The sequence below is a fragment of the Panthera uncia genome (genome assembly GCF_023721935.1).
Source record: "Panthera uncia isolate 11264 chromosome A1 unlocalized genomic scaffold, Puncia_PCG_1.0 HiC_scaffold_17, whole genome shotgun sequence".
Classification (NCBI taxonomy): domain Eukaryota; kingdom Metazoa; phylum Chordata; class Mammalia; order Carnivora; family Felidae; genus Panthera; species Panthera uncia.
Genome location: NW_026057577.1, coordinates 46,001,165 through 46,013,654, shown reverse-complemented (window position 1 = coordinate 46,013,654; position 12,490 = coordinate 46,001,165).

Below are 12,490 nucleotides of genomic sequence, written 5' to 3'. Positions count from 1 at the left end.
AAGAAACAAGACTAAAAAGGTTCTAATGGAAGAATTTGATCCAAGCCTATTTTAATAGAAATGTCTCATCTCTCTCAGTGTTAGAATGTAAGTCAGTATCCGCTAACTTCCCTATTTCCCAGGCCAAGTAAACACAAAAGGTTGTTCTATCTCCCTATGAAACACATGTGCTTTGCTGTAAATATTATAAAACTTAAAGAAGTTACATAATTTGTTAATCTTGCTGCTGATCTCCCTATCTGGAGAGGTCTTTTAATTACCTTTGAAAACCTTGTTCCAAGACAAAACAAATCATTTCCTGTAAGTCATAGCCAAAAATTACAGGAATATAAAAGGGAGAATATATTCAAATTTAAAGTAATTTTCAAAAGAGATGACAACATTAAAATCAAGTCCTTCTGCTGTGTAACAAAAGTACTTTTCCCCAAAGAGAAAAACGCAAAAAAAAAAATTTAAATGCTGTCAGGCAACTATATTCAAACAATCTACTAGAACAAAATTTGACAGGGTCTTTTCTGTGAAATGAAAGGGAATGTGTTAAATCAGAACTCAGTTGTGAATGTCAAATCTCAAAATTCTCAAGGAAACATTTTCAATGATTTCAGGTAACTGATGTGCATACTTAAATATAATTAAAAAAAACAATTTCAAGGTCATGATAAAAAAGAAGTAACCTAAGAGATCCAGGTTCCTCCAGTGCTTGTGTTGGCTTGGGAAAATCAAAGTTGAACTAAAATCTCTTAAGACTTGGGAAACCATCAGGCTCTGGAGGCACCTAGCTCATGAGGCACAAAGAACACCTTCAAAACACAGGAGAGACATTCAGGGTCCCAAATCTATATCCAAAAAAACCAGCATTTCTGGTGGCACCAGAAAGTGAAAGGTACTTTCACAGTCAGATGCTGTCAATATTCTCTATTCTCCGGGTCACAGAGAAAAGACTTCGAGGGGGCATTCATTGAATTGTTCTTGACACCGTAGAATCACTTGGGGCCCACAGATAACTCCCTTTCTGTGTGTGTGTGTGTGTGTGTGTGTGTGTGTGTGTGTGTGTGTATCCATATATACACACATATTCATATATTTATATATATACCGATGTATGTACACATAACTTTAATCCAACACCCCCACCAACTTTCAGTTTATCTTCCTCATGTCCAAACTGAAATGTAAAAGAATAAACATGAACTTGGACTAGTATCTTCTCATCCCCTCCCTCCCTTGTATTTACTTACTTCTCACAACAACTCCCATTACACATTGAGCCTCGAAGATTAGTGACTTACTTCATATCACACCCTGAGGGAACAGTCAGTGGGCTTTCACTCTCAGAAACTTCCAAGACTTGGTTTTTCTTTGCCTCTCTTTTGCTACCTGAGTTTAACTACCTTCTGGAGCACAGGGAAGGGCTCTGTGTTATTCTAACCCTCTCCAACATGGTCACAGAGGCCCAACACAGCAGACAATATCTTTTTCCTTCAAATAAGAGAAGAGATGTTCTATTCGTGCACTCCAGACCAGGGACAGCTAAAATCCTGAGCCAAATGGCCCCATAAATGAATGAGTCTTTCCATAACTCTTAATAACTGAATATGTAAATTGGAACCACAGGCTTATATAGCCCCTTGGATTCACAGAATCATGGAATCTGGAATCTGGGCAGTACCAGAAATCTCCCTTGATCCAACCAAGTGACCATTTTCTGATGAGATAAAACATAAAAACTTGTTTATATTCCCTGTTCACTAATGTATTCCTCTGTGTACTGATACACAAAGCAAAAGCATGGCAGAGTCTTCTTTGATAGTTGGTTTAAAATCAACCTCCAGGGGCACCTGGGTGGCTCAGTTGGTTAAGCATCTCACTCTTGATTTTGGCTCAGGTCATGATCTCACAATTCATGAGTTTGAGCCCTGCATTGGGTTCTGCACTCACAGCACAGAGCCTCCTTGGGATTCTCTCTTCTCCTCTCTCTCTGCCCCTCCCCTGCTCTCTTTCTGCCTCTCTCAAAAATAAATAAATGTTTAAAACAAAATTTTTAATCAACCTTCAGATTCTGTGTTTCCTTCTGCCCCTCCCCCACCCGCACCTGGTCTCTGTCTCTCAAAAATAAACAAACATTTTTAAAAAATTTTTTTAAGGAATGCCTGGATGGCTCAACCTTTAAGCATCCTACTTTGGCTCAGGTCATGATCTCACAGTTCACGGGTTCGAGCCCCACGTCAGGCGCTGTGCTAACAGCTCAGAGTCTGGAGCCTGTTTTGGATTCTGTGTCTCCCTCACTCTGCCCCTTCCCCCCTCACACTCTGGCTCTCTTACTCTGAAAAATAAATAAACATTAAAAAAAATTTTATGAAAAAAAATTAACCATGCAGCCTTGCACCACACTTTGAGACAAAAACAGAACTATATGGTCAAAAATAATGGGAGGAAGCATGCTAGGTAAAATGATGCATGTCAGAATAGGGCCAGATGATGTTTGGGAAGACAAATCTAAGAGCTAGTGCAGTTTTTTGAAATGTTATTAATTAAAACCACCTTGATTTTCACTCTTCCCTTAGGTTTTCTTTACAGTCAAAACTGTGGCATTCATCCAGTTTGAAAGAGGATGTAAGGTATGAACTGAACCTATGCCAGGTGGAGGAAAAGATCCTAATAAGAAAATGTCTCTCTTGGGTCACTGCCCTTATAATTCTCTGACTTATGCTTGTTCTCCAGAGAAGTGTATTAATCCATTTGTTCTGTAAACGCTGGCCCTGCAGAGACACAAAAAGTATTTAGCAGAAGCAGATTTGCTGTGAGGGTAATGAACTCGAAGTTTTAAGGTTCTCACTTGCAGTGGGAGGTATGCTGCCAATGTCACAAGATTATACATTTTGGTAAAATTGGCAAAAGCAAAATATTTTATTTTTTTATTAAATTTATTATCAAATTGGTTTCCATACAACACCCAGTGCTCATCCCAGCAGGTGCCCTCCTCAATGCCCATCCCCCACCCCTGTCAACCCCCAGTTTGTTTTTAAGAGTTTTTAAGAGTCTCTTATGTTTTGGCTCCCTTCCTCTCTAACCATTTTTTTTTCCTTCCCCTCCCCCATGGTCTTCTGTTAAGTTTCTCAGGGTCCACATAGGAGTGAAAACATATGGTATCTGTCTTTGTATGACTTATTTCACTTAGCATAACCCTCTCCAGTGCCATCCACATTGCTACAAAAGGCTATATTTCATTCTTTCTCATTGCCACGTAGTACTCCATTGTGTATATAAACCACAATTTCTTTATCCATTTATCAATTGATGGACATTTAGACTCTTTCCATACTTTGGCTATTGTTGTACTGGTTGATAATGACATGACTCCTTTCCATGCAGATGTTGAAGTGGAAAGAAACAGCCATCTTCATCAATCCTTACAGCACAGTGGTGTTGAAGGGGCTGAGTTATTTTGGGATCCAGCTAAGAGAAGAAGTTGAGTTGGAAAGATATTTTGTTTAACTGTAATGGGATGTCGTTATGCATTTCACAGCCACTTCCACGTGTAGTTAAATTACTGCTAGCAGGGGCAGCATAGGAACAGCTTCCAGGATGGATATTCCTACTGCCAGTGTGCTGGTCGCCCCAGCAATGGAGCATAAAGATGTGGGACCAGAGGTCATATTACTATAGAAATGGGTCCTATAGCACACAGTGCTAGAAGTATGTGGGTAATGGAGAATAAATAAGGACTGCGAGAAGCTCAAAGTTAGAAGAAAACTTTTCCAATTATAAAACATAAAATTATAAAACAGAAGATTGGGTTCTCATGGTCCATAGGAATTTTGACATATGGGCCAAAGGAATTTTTCTCATGTTAGGAATATATTCAATGATGCAATTCATGAAATTGTAACTTATTTTTCATTTTTTATTGGGAAATATGCTACACAGAATCTATACTATTCCTGTATTTATAGGGTAGAAATTGATAGTAACATATTAAATATTAAGTATGTTTATAACAGTTCACATGTGAAACTAGTTTCTCACATTTGACAATACTAAAAATGTATATTATCAGTAAGCTGTTAAGTTAAAAAACTTCTTTAAATCATCAATAACAGAAAAACTTTTAAGCAACATGCTAGAAAAAAGACTGAATTTTCTTTCTATGCTCTCTATAGAAATGGTATCACAAACTTAATGTCATGTGAAGAAGAAATCAAAGGGTACGCAGCCTCAAGATGTGGAAAATAATAACACTGAAAATATTATTATGTTAACAAGTAATACATTTTTAAAATCTAACCTATTTTTCTGATTTTATATGTTTATGCTACCTACCAGGTTTTTTATAACAGTACTCTGATGTGATTTCTTTTTACGTTCTAAGTAAAAATTGACTTTCATACTTCAATCTGTATTTGCAAGTTTGAATTCTTTTTCTCAACCAGTGCTCCCAAAATTATAAAATCTTTGGGGTTCATAAAACTCAGACTCTTTCCTAAAAGATCATCCCTAGAAGAATCAGGAGTTCTGAAGGGCCAAGAGGCCTGAAGAAGGGAGACAGGTCAATGGGCCACCCACCATGTGGGTCCCCTACAAGCTAAGGGTGCTCCTCGGGATGGGTGTGGCAATCTTTCTGTTCTGGGCAGAGTGAGGGAAGAAACCTATCAGGAATTAAGAGGCTGGCCAAGCAGGTGGGAACAGAGCAGGGTGCAAAGAAGGGACCAGGCACAACACAAAATTTCTCTAAAACTCCCAAGGGAGAAATAAACATTCAGGGAGCCAAGTACTGAGGAGAGGAGGCCAGTTGGTGCCCCAATTCACAGTTGAGATAATACCAATTATGCCTCTGGCCTCAAGAACAAGACAGATGTGATGATCCTGGCACTGAGGGTTGTTGAGGTGGGGGAAATTTATAGTAGCCACAGTTTAGGCTAACTGCCCCCATATAAAACGCTTCAGCTCTAATAACCTTATCACCCGTGAAACACCATTTTATTGTGCTAACAAATTCCCCTTTTGGGATTAAAGTCTTACTATCAGGCACTCACAGAAAGGCACATAGCCTACCCTCATACATGCCTAGTTTTTCCCCATCTGGAACCTTTCTAGTCAAAGTCTTCATTTAGGAAACATTTAGTCTTCTTGACTTTCCCCATGTATTAGTCTCCTACAGCTATTGTAAAAAGTCATCATAAACTTGATAGCTTAAATCAACAATAATGTATTCCCTCACAGTTCTGAAGGCCAGATATCAAAAATCAAGGGGTTGGCAGAGTGCCCCCCTCCAGTGGGGGATCCTCCCTTGCCTCTTCCAGCCCCTGCTAGCTGCAGGCATTTCTTCACTCATAGCCCCCTAACACCAGTTTCTACCTCCATTTTCACATAACCTCCTGTTCTCCTCCCTTACAAGGATACTTATCACTGGACTTAGGGTCCACCCAATAATCTAGGACAATCTCATCTTATGATCCTTAACTTACTGTCTATGCAAAGCTCCATTTCCCAATGAGCTCATATTCACAAGTTCTGTGAATTACGGGTAGTCATATCTTTTGAGGAGCCATGATTCAACCCACTACACACATGCGGGCACTTGACAGAGCAAAGAAACCTAAACCCTGACTCAGTTGTTCGTTCATCAAATTTCCATCTCTAAAACAGTACGGTCCAATAGAACTTTCTACCATGATGAAAATGTTCTCTATCTGTGCTGTCCAATATGGTGAACACTTGCAGCTACTGAGAACTTCAAACATAGCTAATGAAACTAAGGGAACAATTTTTTTCACTGTTTTAATTTTAATTAATTTAGATGTAAACAGCTACATGTGTTTATGGCTGCTATGTAGGACAGTCATAGCTCTAAAATTTTTTGTAGGCCTTGCTATGTATTTTTCCAACTTTATCAAGTTATGATAGATAAAAATTAGATATATTTAAGGTATATAATGTGATTTAATATAAGTATACACAGTGAAATGCAATCAAGTTAATGAATATATCCATCACCTCACATAGCTCTATGTGTGTGTGTGTGTGTGTGTGTGTGTGCGTGTGTGGTGAGAACACTTAAGATCTATTCTCAGCAACTTTACAACACAGAACTATTAACTACAGTCACCCAGATGTACATTAGATATCTGGAATTTCTTCATCTTATAACCAGAAATTTGTACCCTTTGACCACCATCTTTCTATCCCCTAACCACTCTACCTCTTGCACAAGAGAACTGCATTCTACTTTTTGGATCTGTAAGTTCAACTTTTTTAGATTCAACATATAAGTGAGATAATACAGTATTTATCTCCCTCTCTCTCTCTGACCTACTTCAGTTAGCATAATGTCCTCAAATTTCATACAAGTCATGAATGGCAGGAGATTTGCTTTTTTTTCATGGCTGAATAATGTTTCATTGTGTGTGTGTGTATGTATGTAGGTTCTATGTGTGTATGTATGTGTGTGTGTGTTTGTGTGTATATATCCATCCATCCACCCAATAATGGACATATATGGTAAAACCTTGGATTGTGAGAAACTTGTTCTGTGAGTGCTCCATAAGACAAGAAAATTTTCTAATAAATTTTTTTATTTTAAAAAAATGTTTTAAATGTTTTATTTATTTTTGACAGAGAGAGAGAGACAGAGAGTGAGTAAGTGGGAGGGAGAGAGAGGGAGACACAGAATGCAAAGCAGGCTCCAGGCTCTGAGCTGTCAGCACAGAGCCCAATGTGGGGCTCGAACCCACAAACCGTGAGATCATGACCTGAGCCGAAGTCAGGCACTTAACCAACTGAGCCACCGAGGCACCCCTTAAAAACATTTTAATGTTTATTTCTGAGGGATGAGGGGAAAAGAGTGTGAGAGGGGTGGGGCAGAGAGAGGGAGGGAGATAGAATCCAAGGCAGGCTCCAGGCACTGAGCTGTCAGCACAGAGCCCAACACGGGCTTCAAATTTATAGATTGCGAGATGATGACCTGAGCCCAATTCAAATGCTTAATTGACTGAGCCACCCAGGCACCCCATAAATTTTAACTTGATAAACAAGCGATGTCTTGCAACACAAGTAGTATTTGATGCTGAATGTCACATGATCACAACTGAGCCAATGGTTTTTCTCTCTCCTTCCCTCACTGTAGGATTGTGGATGATCATCTCCCAGGCTTGGATGCTCGGTCTCAGGCCATGGTGTTTGGCAGAAATCAATGATTTTTTAGAACGCTGGAAGGTGCCCTCAACTGGCACCAGTGTATTTTTTGTCACTTCAAAGCACCTATGGACAGTCCTTTGGTTTTCCATAGAAGAGTAAGCTTAGGAATGCTTTGCTTCATTCTAGGTCAGGCTGCCTGAAGATATAGACCCTTTCCTCTGCTTATTGCCAATTTCATTAAATATAGTACATGACAAGCGTTAATTAATACTGTACTATAGTCAACATCCACATGAGTGTATACAATGGTCCCCATGTAGAAAAAGTTTGAAGAGAAGGGTAGTAGAAGAAGGAAATGATTACGGTGGAAGAAGGAAATCTTTGATAAGTACAAATGAGGTATGCGAGTGGCCAAAATAGCAAGATTTTATAAGAAGTCTACATCTGCATCTCATCTGCAGAGGAGGGGGAGAAAAAGGCAGAATAATCCCTCACCTCAAATGAGACTAGGGAGATGTACAAAATGTGGAAAACAGGGCAAAATTTTGTAGAAAAGCATCACCCGAATAAGGCTGTAGCAGTGCAAGCAATCAATCTGTTTAATGACAATGCAATGTCACATTTCCACAAAATACTCAAAAGGAGGCAAAAGCAAGTGTCATTGGATAGGTTCCTTGTCAAAAGTGAATGCAAAGAAAAAGGTTCCATTGAGCCAACAGACAGCAGTGATTCCATTAGTGATAGTGGAAGTCGTCCTACACAATAACCCTCCTCTCATTCCACAATCCCAAAATATTTATATAAAAAATGATTACAATACTGTATATTTATAATACAAAATAATAAAAAACATATAAATATGAAGAAAAATAAACAAATGAACTTGCACTTACCTTTGAAAAGCTTCATGGCTGGTGTGAGGAAGACAAGAGAAAGGAAGGTTATGGTGTAGAATGACTTTAAATATCAGTAATGGAAACACTGCTATCTAGTTGCTCAATGGCATCTTTTTCTCCTAGGGATTCTCTCTCTCTCCCTCTCTGTTCTGCCCCTCACCTGCTTGCACACACATGTGCACTCTCTCTCTAAAAAAATAAATAAACTTAAAAAAATGAGAAACTTCACTTACCCTTGTCACTTCTGAAGCCTAGAGTATGAGACAGTGTGTACTTTTCTCTCATCCCGCCTGTGCTTACAGGCAGACTGGGGGGTATACTCTGGGCTTCAAGCCTGTAGCTCAGGCAGGTCTTTAGAACAGCTTGATTTCTTTGGTTATAGGCCACAGAAACTGGCTGCCCAGCAAAAAAGAATGTGTTTATTAGAAGGTGATCAAAAAACTGGAGAAAAAACTTAGAAACAAGCAGAACCCAACTGCTCCAGAAGCTGAGAAGGAGGTAGTCAGGGTTGATCCTTAACCAAGGCCTGTCTGCAATGGGATACGTGGATTCCAAACACATATGGTCTCTTTGTTCCTCTATTTAAGATTCTTAGTCCATGGAAGGAACATGCAATTGGTCTAACGTGGGTCCAATCCCTTCTCTTGGCTAGTGAAGGCCAGTGTACCTGACTATAGTCCCACCAGGCTACTTTCAGGGGCAACAAGGTAATGAACCCACCATGATGCTTTTAGGAAGAGGGGAAAGATTTTAAGCAGCAGAAGAGACAAAATATCCACAAGACTAAGCGCATGCCATAGGTCTTAGAGTAACAGAATATCAATGCCATTCTCTAGAAGATAAAAATGATGTCAGTCTCCAGCATAATGGTAATGGTTCCATGTGGACAACAATGGGGTTTTGACCCTAGCACACTGATGAAAGAACTTTCTAAGTGCTACCCACATATCATCTACCATAGTTGCAGCCTGAGCGTAGAAAGCATTCATTCAACCACATTGACAGTGAGATAGCCTTCTCAAGGAGCAGAAACAGCATTTGTCATGTGACTCTGTCATTTGTGGTTTATCATTGCTACCGGTGGGTGGAGGGTCAGAGGAATAATAATAATGAACATAACTGTGACTAGAGAATTTGCGTGGCAAGCACAAAACTAGGTATTTTATGGACATCAACATCAATCTGTCACATGGCTGTCCTTGGCCAGTTTGTTCTCCTTTTTATTTATAGAAGTCTCTAATGATTATCTCTATCACCAGCAGTGGATACTCCAAGTCTGGTTGAAAACAATAAAGGTGTCCTGCAGAAAGGGCTTCCAGAGAATAAAAGTTCCAGAGAATATGACCTTAAGCTTTTTCAGGGGTTAGCTTCTGCAGACCTGTAATATTTTCTCTGGCTTCTGGGTTGAAATATTCTGCTTTTTTATTGACTCCATTGGTGTAACATAAAAGAGAACAATGAAACTAACTTGCAGAAAAAGATCACAGGCAGACACGAAGCCCTGGTCTTGCTAGCGGATAGGTAACCTAGAGAATTTACTTTTGCAGTGAACATCCAGGACTAGTGTGAGATTGCTTTGCACGGGTTGCTGCAAGTCGTTTGCAGACAGGTGGATAGCCTGAGTCTCCAGGACAGCCAACAGAGGCCCAGAGAATATAAACATTCCTGGAAGGGTGCCAGGTGAGTTTCTTATACCTGGTAGGGATCCTCACTCTGTGCAGGTGGAGCTATCAGCAGGTGGAAAGGTTGGGGCCACAGGGAAACCCAGATATCATCTAAGAACATCTTGCTTTGTCTATTTTGTGTAGTCACCATAAAGCAGGTGAGTGTTTACACACTTTGTAATTAAATAAACAGTATGTTGATAAATTATATCTGCTGGCATATTTCCATCAGCCACAGCACAACCATCGTGGCTATAATATACATGTCTTTTCAGAACATTCCTGATACAAAACAAGGCAGATTGGAGGAGGAGAAGAACTACTGAATCCAGGAGTGCCAGTCAATTTGAGGGATCTTATCTGCAGTCAAGGGGGTAGGAAGAAAAATTTATCTCATCCAGAGTGAAGTGAAAACCAGCTGAAAATAAAAAAGAGCCAAGAAAAGAGTATTTGTCAAGGCATTGAGAGAACAGAAAAGATAAGACAAAGACGAATCATAGAATACTGGGTTTTCCAAAACAAAGCAAAACAAAACAAAACGTTTGGAATAATTTCAAGAGTCAGTATACCGTTAAGCACTGACAGCAGATACCTGGAGATAGAGATATCACGGAGGTGTTCGTCAGTATCATTAAGGTGTGCAACTAGGTAACAATGGATGTTATTTAAATAAAGGTAAAAGAAAACAAACATAGATATAAGTATATTCAGTTAGACTCTTTTCCAAAAGTAAAAGTAAATAGGCCTCAGTTATATCCTACTGAGGAAGTATAGTATAGGAATAGGTGAAGAGTGAGAAAGCAGGAGAAAACACCTCATCCACCAAAGAGTCACTCTGAGGCCCAATGTTCACATTACAAGAAAGAAGAAGTATCACCAAGAACTGGAACCAAAGTTTGTCATGGTCCAGGACCAGCAGCAGCTCTGGGAGCCCATTCCATCAGAAACAACAGTCCATAGCTCCCAGCTGCCTTATCGATTGCTCTCAAATTTCTATTTTTAAAGAAAAAAGGTTTGATCAAGTCAAATACAGAACACCATGCACGTCTGGAACTTAACTTCCTACTAGTTCAGTCTATGTAAGGTGGCCTTTCAATCAACGATTTCAACAAATATTAACTGAACATTTACTATGTGCTCATCCTTTGCCCAAGCACCAGGGAAAAAACCAGAATACTGAATAGAATAAACAAGACCCCTGCTTTAAAAGAGCTTATAGCAGGGAAGGGAGGAAGCAAACATGAAAAATACAAAACAATAAATAAATACAACAGTCTGAGAAAGACATGATGCTCTTAAGCACATTAGAAGGATACCTACCCCAGACTTGGTGGGTCATAGAAGTGATATCAAAATGGCCCAATGTGCATTTATACATGTTTTGGAAGGTGGTGCTCCTAATGCAGGAAGAACAAAATATACAATGCCCATACACAATTAAGTTCCTGGCCTCGACAAAAAAGTACATGAGATAAGTTTGGTGGGGCTGGAGCATGCAGTGTGACTGGGGATTTGGGAAAGCTAAGAATGCAGGCAAATGCAGTCAACAGTACACACCAAGGGAGCCATTCAAGGGTGTGAGACACAAGAGTGACAGGATCACACTAAAATTCTTACAATTAAGGAAGATCACCCTGTCTGGCTGTTGAGAGGAAGATGAGAGAAGAGGAAGAGTGGAGGCAGGGATGCCAGGTAGGAAACACAGAAGATGGTGGATGGGGGTGGACTTGGCATAGGGGGAAGTGTACAGAGGAGGAAGTAGATGCTTGTGGAAGATTACTGGGAGGTTCTCTCAGTGACGTGGGGCAATTGATTGATTGCTAGGGTGAGGGAGAAAAGGAAGTCAAACATGACACTAGGGCATCTAGCTACAGACTACTGAGTGAACAGCTATGTCATTTATAAAGACTAACCATCAAGAAAGAGGAGCAGGTATGAGGACAAAGATCATGAGTTCAGGTTTCAACATATTGAACTTCAGAAGCCTACGGGACACTGACATGAAGATTTCCACTAGGCACCTGATGTGTAGACACAAAGACAGAGAGGTCTCATCCAGACAACAGTCTAACACAGAGATACGATTATGAGACTCATCAATGTGAAGAAGGTACTAGGTGCTAAGGGCCTGAATGAGCTCTCCCAGCTTGGGTCTGCTGGGACCAAATGGCAAAGTCACTCAGCACAAAGCAAAGCCACTTTCTACAAGAATAGCCACCTGGGATCACTCATTCGAGAAAGGGCTTCCTGGACTGTCTAACACAGCAAAGGGAGGGGCTGACTACCCTCTTCCACTTTCAAAATGTGGTTCAAAGCTCCCTGTCGCAGTGTATTCAGACTGCTGTAACAAAATACCGCAGACTGGGCAGCTTATAAGCAACAGAAATTTATTGCTCACAGTTCCACAGGCTGGAAGTCTGATGTCAGGGTGTCAGGATGGCCAGGCGAGAGCCCTCCTCCAGGTCACAGACTTCTTGTATCCTCACAAAGTGGTGGTATCCTTGTGAGGATCCAAGGAGACCTCTCTCTTAACACTCTTTCATAAAGACATTAATCCTACTCATGAGGGCTCTACCCTCAAAACTAAGCATCTCCCAAAGATGTCGCCTCCTATTACCATCACCTTTGGGGGTTAGGGTTTCAACATACGAATGGGGAGACACAAATATTCAGACCTTAGCACTTTCTGACACAGAAGAGTCTTTCATGGATATTCATGGATAATTGTTCAATATTTTGGCATTGATTTATATAAGTTCTTTATGTTTTCAGATATGTCATTTGCAAATCTTCTCC